Raw genomic sequence first — 12,500 nt, 5'->3', positions numbered from 1 at the left:
TTAAATCTCATCAAATGCAACACAATACCTCTCGTGAACGGCGTTTCCACTCGTTTCCCCCAATTCGTCACGACGGTAAAAGGCAACGCAGGCCTTCCTCTCGGAACAAAACGGCTTTGTTTCACTGTTCGGTCGACTCCTGTGGTTCGTACTGTGGATATTTGTGTAGCTGCCTGTCTCTCCTTGTGTCCGACTGGTAACATTAGCGGCGCAGGGACTCCGACTGTCACCGTCAATACTGCTGCTTAGCGCCTCCTCTGGCCGTCTGGCTGCCGTCGAGATGTGCAAGCTATGAACGAGTTGTTTGTTTTACTGACTCACGGGTACTCGTCTGCGTTAACTCGTTCACGAACGCACCTCCGCTTGCTACATTAAAAAATTAAACCAGTTAACATGTCACTATTTGTGGAACTACTATCCTGAAGGCGTTAATATATTAAGTTAACCCCTCTTTAAAGGGAGCCGGATCTTGAGGAGCCATTCCCTACAAAGAGCCGTTCAAAAGACCGGCTCGTTATTGTATTTCTTTTTTTAACTGTTGTTTTTATATCAAATAATCACGAGTATAAGTTATAAGATAAGATGTGGATCAAAATAATTCAAATGTACACAAATTTAAATTATCAGTGATATTTATCCATGCGTTCGTTACATCTCGTCTCGATTACTGTAACGTATTATTTTCGGGCCTCCCTATGTCTAGCATTAAAAGATTACAGTTGGTACAAAATGCGGCTGCTAGACTTTTGACAAAAACAAGAAAGTTTGATCATATTACGCCTATACTTGCTCACTTGCACTGGCTTCCTGTGCACTTAAGATGCGACTTTAAGGTTTTACTACTTACGTATAAAATACTACACGGTCAAGCTCCTGCCTATCTTGCCGATTGTATTGTACCATATGTCCCGACAAGAAATCTGCGTTCAAAGAACTCCGGCTTATTAGTGATTCCCAGAGCCCAAAAAAAGTCTGCGGGCTATAGAGCGTTTTCTATTCGGGCTCCAATACTATGGAATGCCCTCCCGGTAAAAGTTAGAGATGCTACCTCAGTAGAAGCATTTAAGTCCCATCTTAAAACTCATTTGTATACTCTAGCCTTTAAATAGACTCCCTTTTTAGACCAGTTGATCTGCCGTTTCTTTTCTTTTCTTTTCTCCTCTGCTTCCCTCTCCCTTATGGAGGGGGAGTTGCACAGGTCCGGGGGCCACGGATGAAGTGCTGGTTGTCCAGAGTCGGGACCCGGGGTGGACCGCTAGCCTGTGCATCGGTTGGGGACATCTCTACGCTGCTGACCCGTCTCCGCTCGGGATGGTTCCTGCTGGCCCCACTATGGACAGGACTTTCGCTGATGTGTTGGATCCACTGTGGACTGGACTTTCACAATATTATGTCAGACCCACTCGACATCCATTGCTTTCGGTCTCCCCTAGAGAGGGGGGGGGGAGGGGGGGGGGGGGTTACCCACATATGCGGTCCTCTCCAAAGTTTCTCATAGTCATTCACATTGACGTCCCACCGGGGTGAGTTTTCCTTGCCCGTATGTGGGCTCTGTACCGAGGATGTCGTTGTGGCTTGTACAGCCCTTTGAGACACTTGTGATTTAGGGCTATATAAATAAACATTGATTGATTGATTGATTGATTGATTGATTATGAAGTATTCACTATATCAGGGGTGTCAAACGTAAGGCCCGCAGGCTGGATCATGCCCGCGAACAGTAGTGACACCGATGCATCGGCGCATGCGTCGAGCTCGTAGAGCAAAACCCTGTGTCGGTGCGCGTACTGCTTTTAGAAAGTCACGTGACCGATCATGAGCTGTTTCGGTCACGTGGCCGATACGCAAACTGTGTCGCACTGACGCCTCCTCTGTGCCCTGTGAGCGGGTCTTTTCTACAGCCAGAGAAATAATAACTAAGAAGAGAAATCGTCTAAAATTTAATACGTTGGAAAAACTGTTTTTTTTAGTACAAATGTGTAAAAAAAAAATTAAAAAAATTCCCAGTGCACAAGCATCCTTATTCACAACACGTTCTCTTAGATTTCCATGTTATGATACATGTTCACATTATTTATTGACTGTATCTAAAAAAGATAAAAATATATTTTTATTTAAATGAAGATATGAAATAATCCTAAATGAAATACAATGACTTGGTTTATATTATTGTACATACTAGGTCATAAAATCAGTGTCAGTTGAGTTGGTCCATAGGTTGCCTATAGGGATTTTTAATGTCCAGCAGATGTCAGTATTTAGTGACACAGTATCGACGCAGTATCAATACAGTTTTGCAATGTGTCGAAACGCTTCATGACGCCTCATCAACCCATCACTAGCGTGAAGGTAAGGACATCATTTATTTTTAACTCTAAACTACAAAAGGGGTACAACACTAAAGGCGTGCACAAAGGCGGAGAACAAACTTGACTAATGAAAACAAATTTAGCACAAAGGCAGAAACTATGAACATGAAACTAAAGTCACTAACTGTGGCATTAATAACAAAAACTTACTTGGCAGAGCAGGAATCTATGGCATGGAACACATAATCAATGGAGTAACAGGGATAACAGAGTTAATGTCGCCAGGCTGACTTCCTGGCAACTATGGGCTTAAATAATATAGACATGATTGACAACAGGTGCGCGAGTGCAAAACGTGAAACAGGTGAAACTAATGGTCGCATGGTGACAAAACAAACAAGAGTGCACAAAGTGTCCAAAAACCAAACCTGAACATAACCAAAACAAAACATGATCACACAGACATGACACTTGTCTCTCAATGATTGTGAACGATAGGCAAAATTCACCAAAAAAAGGTGCAGTTCCCCTTGCTGCCACAACAACAATTTTCAACGACAGCACTATTGCAAAAGCCACAACAACATAAAGCCACAACGCAACTTTAAGCCACAAAGGATTCGATGGAAGTGACAGCGATGCAAGTTACGGCCATGAACTGACTTTCTGAGGCGAAAGGATGTCGTTGTGGCTTGTGCAGCCCTTTGAGACACTTGTGATTTAGGGCTATATAAGTAAACATTGATTGATTGATTGATTGATTGAAGGTGTTAGGTCTTGGCACGAATAAGGACTCAGTTGCAGACGGGGAACTTTTATTCAGCAGTTTCTGAGAACTCTCTTTAGACAGAGTGACTACACAAATGGCTCTTAACTCTATACTTGACACACTAGAGCAGGGGTGTCAAAGTCAAATGGACGGAGGGCCAAATAAAAAATTTAGCTACAAGCCGAGGGCCGGACTGTTCGAATGTTCATTGAAAAATTTTTAAATGACGCATATAGTCTAGTGAACCTAATTGAACCTACTGAAAACCTAACAAATATATTCCAATATGATCAGATAAATAAAGCAATATTTTCTTATGGCTCTGTCAGTAATCTTTAATTTTCAACAGACACAAAAGACAAATTTCCTTTATATAAAAATCCCCATAACATGAACATTAAATGAAAGAAACCGGTATTCAAGGCACCATCAGTAGCCTATATTTTCTATTTTAGCAAAAGTGGGCTAAATTTACTTCAAAGAAAAAAACAATAATAGCAATTTTCTATCATCCACTCAACTGAAATATTTTTAAAATATAATTAAATTGAAATACAATAAAATAAAGTGCAAAAATCTATAAATCAAAAACAACACTTTGTTTAAGGAGAAGTAACATGCAGTGAAAACAAATATTAAACTTTAACTTTTAAACTTGAATTGAGTAAAAACTCTAAATATGTGATTGCACAGTAATGTTCACATTAAACCCCCCTCCTCCCTCCGTGGGAGGGAGGCGAGTTGGGTGCCCGAAACCCCCCGCTGGTTTCGGCCCGCCCCTTGGCGCGCGTGGCACGGCGGGCTCCGCGACCCGACGGCTGGCCCTCGTGGCTTGACGGCGGGCGCGTCCCGACGGGCCGCGCGTAGGGGTCAAACGCAGAAGTCTCAGGGCCTCGTGGTGAGGGGGTGGCCTGCGGGTTTCGGCCCGCTTGACCCCCCCGCTCCGCTTGGCGCGCGCGGCACATGACGGGTTCCGCCACCGACGCTCGGGCTGCAGCCCGACGGTGGTGCGGGCCCGGCGGTGACGCGCGGTTTGGGGAAACAAAGCAAAAGTCTCAGGGCCTCGGGGCCGGGTTTCGGCCCGCCCCCTTGGCGCGCGTGGCACGGCGGGCTCCGCGACTGACGGCCGGGCTGCAGCCCTTCGGCCGGCAGGCGCGTCCCGGCGGGCCGCTCGCCCCCTTTCGGAACCTTGGACCGGCATCCGCTTGGTGCGTGTAAAAGATCTGCGGTCTAAAAAAAAAAAAAAAAAAAAAAAAAAAAAAAAAAAAATCTGCGGTCTGCGGGCCGGTTCTAATAATAAATCAAGATCATCCCAAGGGCCGTAAAAAACCTTCTCGCGGGCCGGATATGGCCCGCGGGCCTTGACTCTGACATATGTGCACTAGAGTAAAAAGGAAACGTAGCGCAGGGCGCAAAACAAACAGAAAATCACTCCCGAGGGAGGAAAAAAGGCGACAGCAAAATCTACACGGATCTAATAACAAAAAACAACAATCTACACCAAAAGAAAATCGCTCACGAAGAGGAAGAGACAAAAATCTATAAACAGAAACTATACTATAAAGGGCTAAGAAAACTACAAATTAAAGTGCTCCAAGAGGAGGGAAAAAGAAGGCAGAGCACTATGAAACTAGCTCAAAAAAAGCTGATCAAAAAACTTTAGCAAATCAAAATCACTCTTCTTCAGAGGGTACAAAGAAATCAAAGAATAAAGCAAGGCAAGGCAACTTAATTTATATAGCACGTTTACAACAATTTTTAAATTGGACCAAAGTGCTTTACAGGTTAAAAAGCATAGAGCAAAAACAAAACAAAAACAAACAAAGAACATAAACAATGAATGAGCTAAACAGGATAGTGCAAAAGCAATACGGTCAAAGGGTTAGAATAAAAAGTAAAATTGGGGGGGTGTAGTACATATATTTTTTTTGTCATAAAAAAATACAATCATGTGTGCTTACGGACTGTATCCCTGCAGACTGTATTGATCTATATTGACAAATAATGTAGGAACCAGAAATATTAATAACAGAAAGAAACAACCCTTTTGTGCGAATGAGTGTGAATGAGTGTAAATGGGGGAGGGAGGTTTTTTGGGTTGGTGCACTTTTATTTTTATTTTTTTAATTTCTTGTGCGGCCCGGTACCAATCGATCCACGGACCGGTACCGGGCCGCGGCCCGGTGGTTGGGGACCACTGGCCTAGTGGGCGGACTCAGCTCAGGTTAAAGGCCAGCGAGAAGAGGTAGGTCTTAAGAAGGGTTTTGAAGACCCCCAGGCTCTGGGCTGACCTAATGTGGAGGCTGTTCCAGAGCTTAGGGGCGGCAACGGAGAAGGCTCTGTCCCCTCTGGTCTTTAGCCTGGATCTGGGGACCCCAGCAGTAGTTGGTCAGCTGACCTTAGGGCTCTAGACGAGGTATGATGGTGCAGAAGCTTGGTCAAGTATTGTGGGGCCAGGCCATTTAGGGATTTAAGAACAATTAAAAGTAATTTAAAATCAATGCGGTGACGGACAAGGAGTCAGTGGAGTGAGGCCAGGACTGGGGTGATGTGCTCGCATTTTTTGGTGCTGGTGAGGAGACGGGCAGCCGTGTTTTGCACAAGCTGCAAACGGCGGAGTGATGCCTGATCAATGCCAGCGTACAGTGAGTTGTTGTTGTCTAGCCGGTGTGTGATAGAGGCGTGGATAGCAGTCTCCAGGTCGCTCTGGGAGAGATAGGCCTTGGTCTTTGCTAGGGTTCTGAGATGGTAAAAGCTGGTACTAACCCCTGAGCTGACCTGTTTGGTGAATTTAAAGGCACTATTGAAGATCACTCCGACATTTCTCACAGAGGACCGGATGTTTTCACCCAAAGAACCGAGAGCACTGACAAAGGCAATACTTAGCGACTTGGACACGACTGTTGAAGACTGCTGGTGGTACAAGGTGAGACAATATACTCTGGCAGATTCCTGGGCGCGGCACCGCTGCTGCTCACTGCTCCCCTCACCTCCCAAGGGGTGAACAAGAGGACAAATTTCACCACACCTAGTGTGTGTGACAATCATTGGTACTTTAACTTTAACAACAAGACAGGGGAAGATGAGGACTATATACACATGAGGGAGGGTGACAGAGGTGGGCACAATCACGCAATCAGGAAAGACATCAGACCAGTGACACAGAAGGAAGGGCAAGTGGCCTGAAACGAGAGGAGGATTAGACTTTCAACACAAAACAGGAAGTTCGCCAGACAACCCCAAAACATGACTTCCCTCACCGCGGTGTGACAAAAGGTAGCAAAGAGTGTAAGGAACACAGTATATTAGTATTATATATGACTGAAAAGGTGGTTACACTTTTCTTACTTTTCCAACTTCGTTTATTACACCGTTTTCAACTTTCCACCTCAGGAAGTCGCTAAGTCGCCGAAACTTGTCCGCCGTCTCTTCCGTTCTGTCTTTATGTTGTCCTGTTTAGGCTCATAGTTGTTGTGTTGTGGCGTTTGTATTTGTTGTGGCTTTTAGCTGTTTATTCAGATGAGAGTAGTAACAGGTCAAACCACTTCTCATTTAACCTGAAGAGATTTGGTTGCACTTGACTTTTTATATTAATTTATTTTGTAATTGTATTACTTCTATGTCAAAAAACAACAGTAAAAGTAGCAGGTACATTTACTGCAAATTCAACCTGAAGAGATGTTAATATTGTATTATTTTATGTTGAAAAACAAAAACAGAAGGAGCAAGAAAAAATATTGTTAAAATGTTGGTTACTGTACTTTTATTGAACATTTCTTGAATACTGAAAATGAGAGCAGAAATTGGTTCCTCGTGTCAATTCAACCTAAAGTGTTGGTTGCACTTTATTCAAAAAGGATGTGAATGCATCGGCCATTAATTGTTGTTTACTTGTTTGTTTGTATCCATAATTCATTTGTTTGTAATTCCCTGACAAGAAATAACAGGAATATAGGAAACTTCGCCTGCAGTGTCCAGTATTCATGACACACTGTGCAATGCTACAAAGTTACTGAATCGATATCAACTCACTGAATCGTTTTTGATTGTATCGTTTAAAAAGTATATCGTCCCTGAATCAATAATCCGTAACCACAATTTCTGAATCTCACTTTTGGACGAGAGGTTTTTTTTTCCATTAAAAAAATTAAAATACGGGAGGGAGGTTGCCTGGAAAAAAGGGCAAGATACGGGAGAGTTTTTTTTTCTCGGGGAAATGAGAGGGTTGACATGTCAGGCAATGCATTTTTGGACAAAAGAGGATTTGAGGGTCAAAATAACAAATTATTTTTTTAAGGAGCCAATTTAAGTTTTTATTTGTTTTATTATTTTTGCACTGGCTGGGATTTAATATTACATTGCCTGATAATATATACTATAAATAATGTGTCCAATTGTTCACAAATTAGTCTTTTTGCCTAAAAGATTTTTCCCTGTCTTTTTCCATGTGTGTAAACTTTAGATATTTCAAGTAAAAAGTATGACTATGATTATCGGTAAAACTGGCCGTGTAATTTCCGTGGTATCAGATCGATTACAGACATTTTCAGTATCGCCTACCCATGGGTGCCGTGCTAGCACTGTAGATGAATGTCCGCTAGAGGACGCACCAAGCCTAGTGAGGTGTGTTATATAGCTGGGATGAACCAGGCAGTTGGGACAAAAGTCTTGGGACACACTTTCATTTTCCTGCTGGTTTCACTTAGCTGTTCGTTTATTTTGGTTTCTTTTGCTATTATATTTTTTTATTGGCCCATTTGAGCCATAAAGCCCTTTTTCAAAATTTGTGACCTACAACCTCAAAAATGTTGTAATGCAGGGGTGTCATTCCCACGCGGGCTACTAATGAAAGTGTGGCATAATAATTTAAAAATGAAGACAACTTCAAAATAGTTTTTTTGTTTTGTCTTACTTAGGCTGAAAATAAAACAAGCACAGTCTTAAAATGTACATACTACAACTAATCCTCTTGGCAAAACACTTCAAGTTATTTGAAAATTCTGAAGAAAAAAATTGGTGCAGTTTCTAAAACACCATGAAGAACACAAAGAACTTGTACTTTGTCTCAGTGTCACTATCAAAGACGGGTTTGTAAAAGCAATCGAGTGTTTCCTCGAACCACAGCACTGGTAACATCCACAACTGCCACAACACATTCATTTATCATCATTGAAATATTACAATTATAATATAATCAAAACCATTGTCAAAACAAATGACACCATAATAGCCGAATTGAAGGTAACATAACTACAATATTTACCAATGTCAACATGGTAGATTTAAGCATATAATAAAATAGAACAAACAACAAATGTAGAAACACACATTTTTCCAATGGGAGTCTTAACTACAGAGGTGATGGTCAAGTTGACTTAAGTCTTTGCATCTTACCGTTTCGTTATATTATTCTTTGAGTGGATCATTTACAATTAAAGTGAAGTGAAGGGAATTATATTTATATAGCACTTTTCTCTAGTGACTCAAAAGCGCTTTACATTGTGAAACCCAATATCTAAGTTACATTTTTAATCCAGTGTGGGTGGCACTGGGAGCAGGTGGGTAAAGTGTCTTACCCAAGGACACAACGGCAGTGACTAGTTTGGCAGAAGCGGGGATCGAACCTGGAACCCTCAAGTTGCTGGCACGGCCACTCTACCAACAGAGCTATACCGCCCTAAAGAAGGTATTGTGCGTCGCTACAGCCTTAGTCTGCTGCCAGCCACAACAGGAGCAGCTGATTGCTTGCACCTGCACTGATTGGAGTAGCGGCAGGCAGCTAATTCAGAGGGCGCTTAAAGTCAGCTGACACGTCATCTTTAAACACTGTCATGTGTGACGTGAGTTACACTTGAATTCCTATTGCGACATCCAGTGGACACATTTAAAACAGCAGTTTCTTTCATTCAAAAATTGCGGCTCATTTTTATACTTAGCAAACTCGTCTTGCTGGCCGGATTAAACCTGTTCGCGGGCCTGAAACCCCCTGTTCTCACCGTCCACCTTCCGTTTAGCCATTATTAGGGAGGGGGGGTTGCTGAAAGTTGACATCCGCCCTGAATGCTGATGAATAATGAAGCCGAGGCACACTTGCGGTGCTGCGGTGAGTTCGCGGGTGTGGAGGGAGATGTTGCCAGCGCTGCCTGCAGGAGCAAAGGTCACCGCTTCTGTCCATGGTGCTGAGGACAGAGCACCATCAAACGGGGGCGTGGCAGTGCTGACGGCGAGACACAGCTGGCAGGTGATTAGATTTCACAGGTGGTATGTGGTAATCTAATCATCTGTTGTCTTTAACAGTAAGCGGCCAGGAGCAGGAGGAGAGAGAGGATACGGACGTGACTGAAAGGTCACCTTCTGCGGAAGAAAGACTTTGATAAAGACCTATGTGCATTAAAACTTTGTTCAACTTGGCACGCCTGGCTCCTGTGAAGTATATGTCAGTGGTACCGCTAGGAAGCGACTTCCACAGCGGGCTACCGTTGCATTGTGGGGAATGGAGTATTGGTGCGTGCAAAACAGCAACAGGCGGCTGTGGCCTGCGGGCCGGTTCTAATACTAATCAAATATCATCCCGGGGGCCATAGATAATTAATTTGCGGGCCGTATCTGGCCCGTAGGCCTTGACTTTGACACATAGGTTCTAATGGAAGAATAGACAACATCTTGCAGAAAGTCGTACAAGAAAATCACATAATATTATCACAGTCGACACGCGTTGCTGTCCATGTTCAGTTCCTGGTGCTGTAATTGCGATACTGTATCATATTTTCTGCTTCTTCCAATTCCCTGTGTAATTCATCATTAATGAGATTTATTAATAGATATTACAATTATTTTCTTTGTCAGCTACAACACACAGATAAGCATAGATTGGCCTACATAAATATTTAATGTAAACAAAGTGAGGCCTGTGGCTGTTTTTTAATTTACATTCGGCCTATTCAAATAATACCATTAAGTAGAATTTTATTTTAGAAAAAAAAACAACCAAAATGGGGGAAAAAGCAATATTGCTATGAAAATAGAGTCATAATATCGAAAGGAAAATGCTGTAATCTTCAGAGGATAAAGTAATAACATGAGGGGAAACATGTCATCTTAGATTATTTTTTTAAAGTCATAACATTACTGTATAAGAAGCGAACAAAAACAAAAAATAAAGTAACAATTTTTGATCAGTGAAAAAAAGTATACTGTAAGAGATTAATGTGAAACTATTGTCACAGAAGTGCATTGAGGGTCAAACGGCAGTTATGACTTCAGCGGGTCGCTCGTAACAGTCAATTATAGATGAATTTCAAAGTACAATTGCATTTAAAGTTGCAGGAGATTATAATACAATTGCATGTAATTATTTGATTATTTTTTTTACATACAAATTGATGAACAACTATGAAATCATAAATCAAGGTGACAAGCAGATATTTTAGTTTTTTTTGCACTGTAATACAGTACATCATATATTATTTGTTGGACGATCAGATAGTATTAAAGTAAAAAAAAAAAGCACTTTCATGCAGACCATACATTTTTTCTGTCAAAATGGAAAGAAGGGATACATTTATTAAAAAAGATACTTTATTAATGCACATTTTTCCAGGCTTTCTAGGGCCACATAAAATCATGTTGCGGGCCACTTCTGCCCCCAGGCCTTGATTTTGACACCTGTGTCATAATAGAACTTTTATTGTAAGGTGAAAAAGTGTATCATAAAAATACGCTATCCATCGATTTTCTACCGCTTGTCCCTTTTTCGGGGTCGCGGGGGGTGCTGGAGCCTATCCCAGCTGCACTCGGGCGGAAGGCGGGGTACACCCTGGACAAGTCGCCACCTCATCGCAGGGCCAACACAGATAGACAGACAACATTCACACTCACATTCACACACTAGGGCCAATTTAGTGTTGCCAATCAACCTATCCCCAGGTGCATGTCTTTGGAGGTGGGAGCGAAACCCAGGACCTTCGCTATGTCAACTTAAAAACAGTGTTTCTTAAACATAGGGCCTTGGGCCCATTGTTGGGCCGCGAGCGCCCCTTAGAGGGCCGGCAAACTATATCTGTTTCTCAGCTGTGGTCGTATGGGCAGCAGGGGTACACTTTTCCACCAGTTGTGGCAATAATGACAAACAAAATAAGTCTGGAGCTAAAATCATAGAGAAGCTTCTTAAGTACAAAAAGTATGACTAATGTGGTGAAGCTGTATTTTATTTGCACTTCAGTTTATTAAGGATATACTGTATATATATATCCTTAATAAACTGAAGTGCAAATAAAATACAGCTTCACCACTTTAGTCATACTTTTGACATATATATATATATATATATATATATATATATATATATATATACACACACACACATATATATATATATATATATATATATATATATATATATATATATATATATATATATATATATATATATATATATATATATATATATATATATATATATATATATATATATATATATATATATATATATATATAAAGTCACAGCCCCACCATCCTCCCTCACCATGATTGACTCTCCCACCCCCGTCCCCATTGTGGACTCCTTACGTTTCTTGGGCACCACCATCACCCAGGACCTCAAGTGGGAGCTGACCATCAGCTCACTCATCAAGAAGGCCCAGCAGAGGATGTACTTCCTGCGGCAGCTGAGGAAACTTAAGGTGCCGATCGAGATGCTGGTGCAGTTTTACTCAGCCATCATAGAGTCCACCCTGACCTCCTCCATCACAGTGTGGTTCCCGGCGCCACAGTCCAGGATAAGAATAGACTGCAGCGCATCGTACGTGCTGCTGAGAAGGTGATTGGCTGCAAGCTCCCATCCCTCCAGGACTTGTTCTCCTCCAGGACCAGGAGGCGTGTGGGTCGGATCACAGCTGACTCTTCTCACCCTGGACACACACTATTCTCCCCTCTCCCCTCAGGCAGGAGACTACGCTCCATCCAGACCCACACCTCCCGCCACCTGAACAGTTTTTTCCCCTCAACCATCAGGCAAATGAACAATAACTCCTAACAGCAGCTCCTTGAATTCCTTGAATCCCTTCTAAGTCTATCTGATAGCTCAGTCACAGCTCTTTTTATTACCAAATATGTGTTATATGTGTTTTATGTCGCACGTTTGCACCAAGAAAAATTCCTAGTTTGTGAACCCGTTCACAAACAATGGCAATAAAACTATTCTGATTCTGATATATATATATATATATATATACATACAAGTCCACCTCATCGCAGGGCCAACACAGATAGACAGACAACATTCACACTCACACACTAGGGCCAATTTAGTGTTACCAATCAACGTATCCCCAGGTGCATGTCTTTGGAGTATATATATATATATATATATATATATATATATATATATATATATATATATATATATATATATCACCCTTGAT

The 12,500-nt window shown here is 41.9% G+C and overlaps 1 protein-coding gene across 2 annotated transcripts in view; it reads right to left on the bottom strand.

Annotated features, from left to right (window-relative positions):
- LOC133663485 (calcium-binding protein 39) overlaps positions 1–2,540 on the bottom strand; it is a 32,702-nt gene extending 30,162 nt beyond the window's left edge. The window contains exon 1 of one of the 2 annotated variants that reach the window (XM_062067977.1): positions 2,520–2,540. The gene's annotated coding sequence lies outside the window, so the exon portion shown is untranslated. Of the gene's footprint in view, positions 1–28; positions 260–2,519 lie in introns of those variants that run through there. The other variant, XM_062067976.1, reaches the window with a different exon arrangement.
- Positions 2,541–12,500: the final 9,960 nt, after the last annotated feature.

The sequence above is a fragment of the Entelurus aequoreus genome, linkage group LG13 (genome assembly GCF_033978785.1).
Source record: "Entelurus aequoreus isolate RoL-2023_Sb linkage group LG13, RoL_Eaeq_v1.1, whole genome shotgun sequence".
NCBI classification, from domain to species: Eukaryota; Metazoa; Chordata; class Actinopteri; order Syngnathiformes; family Syngnathidae; genus Entelurus; species Entelurus aequoreus.
The sequence above is the reverse complement of the archived record's forward strand: the minus strand, read 5'-3'. Positions and strand labels throughout refer to the sequence as shown.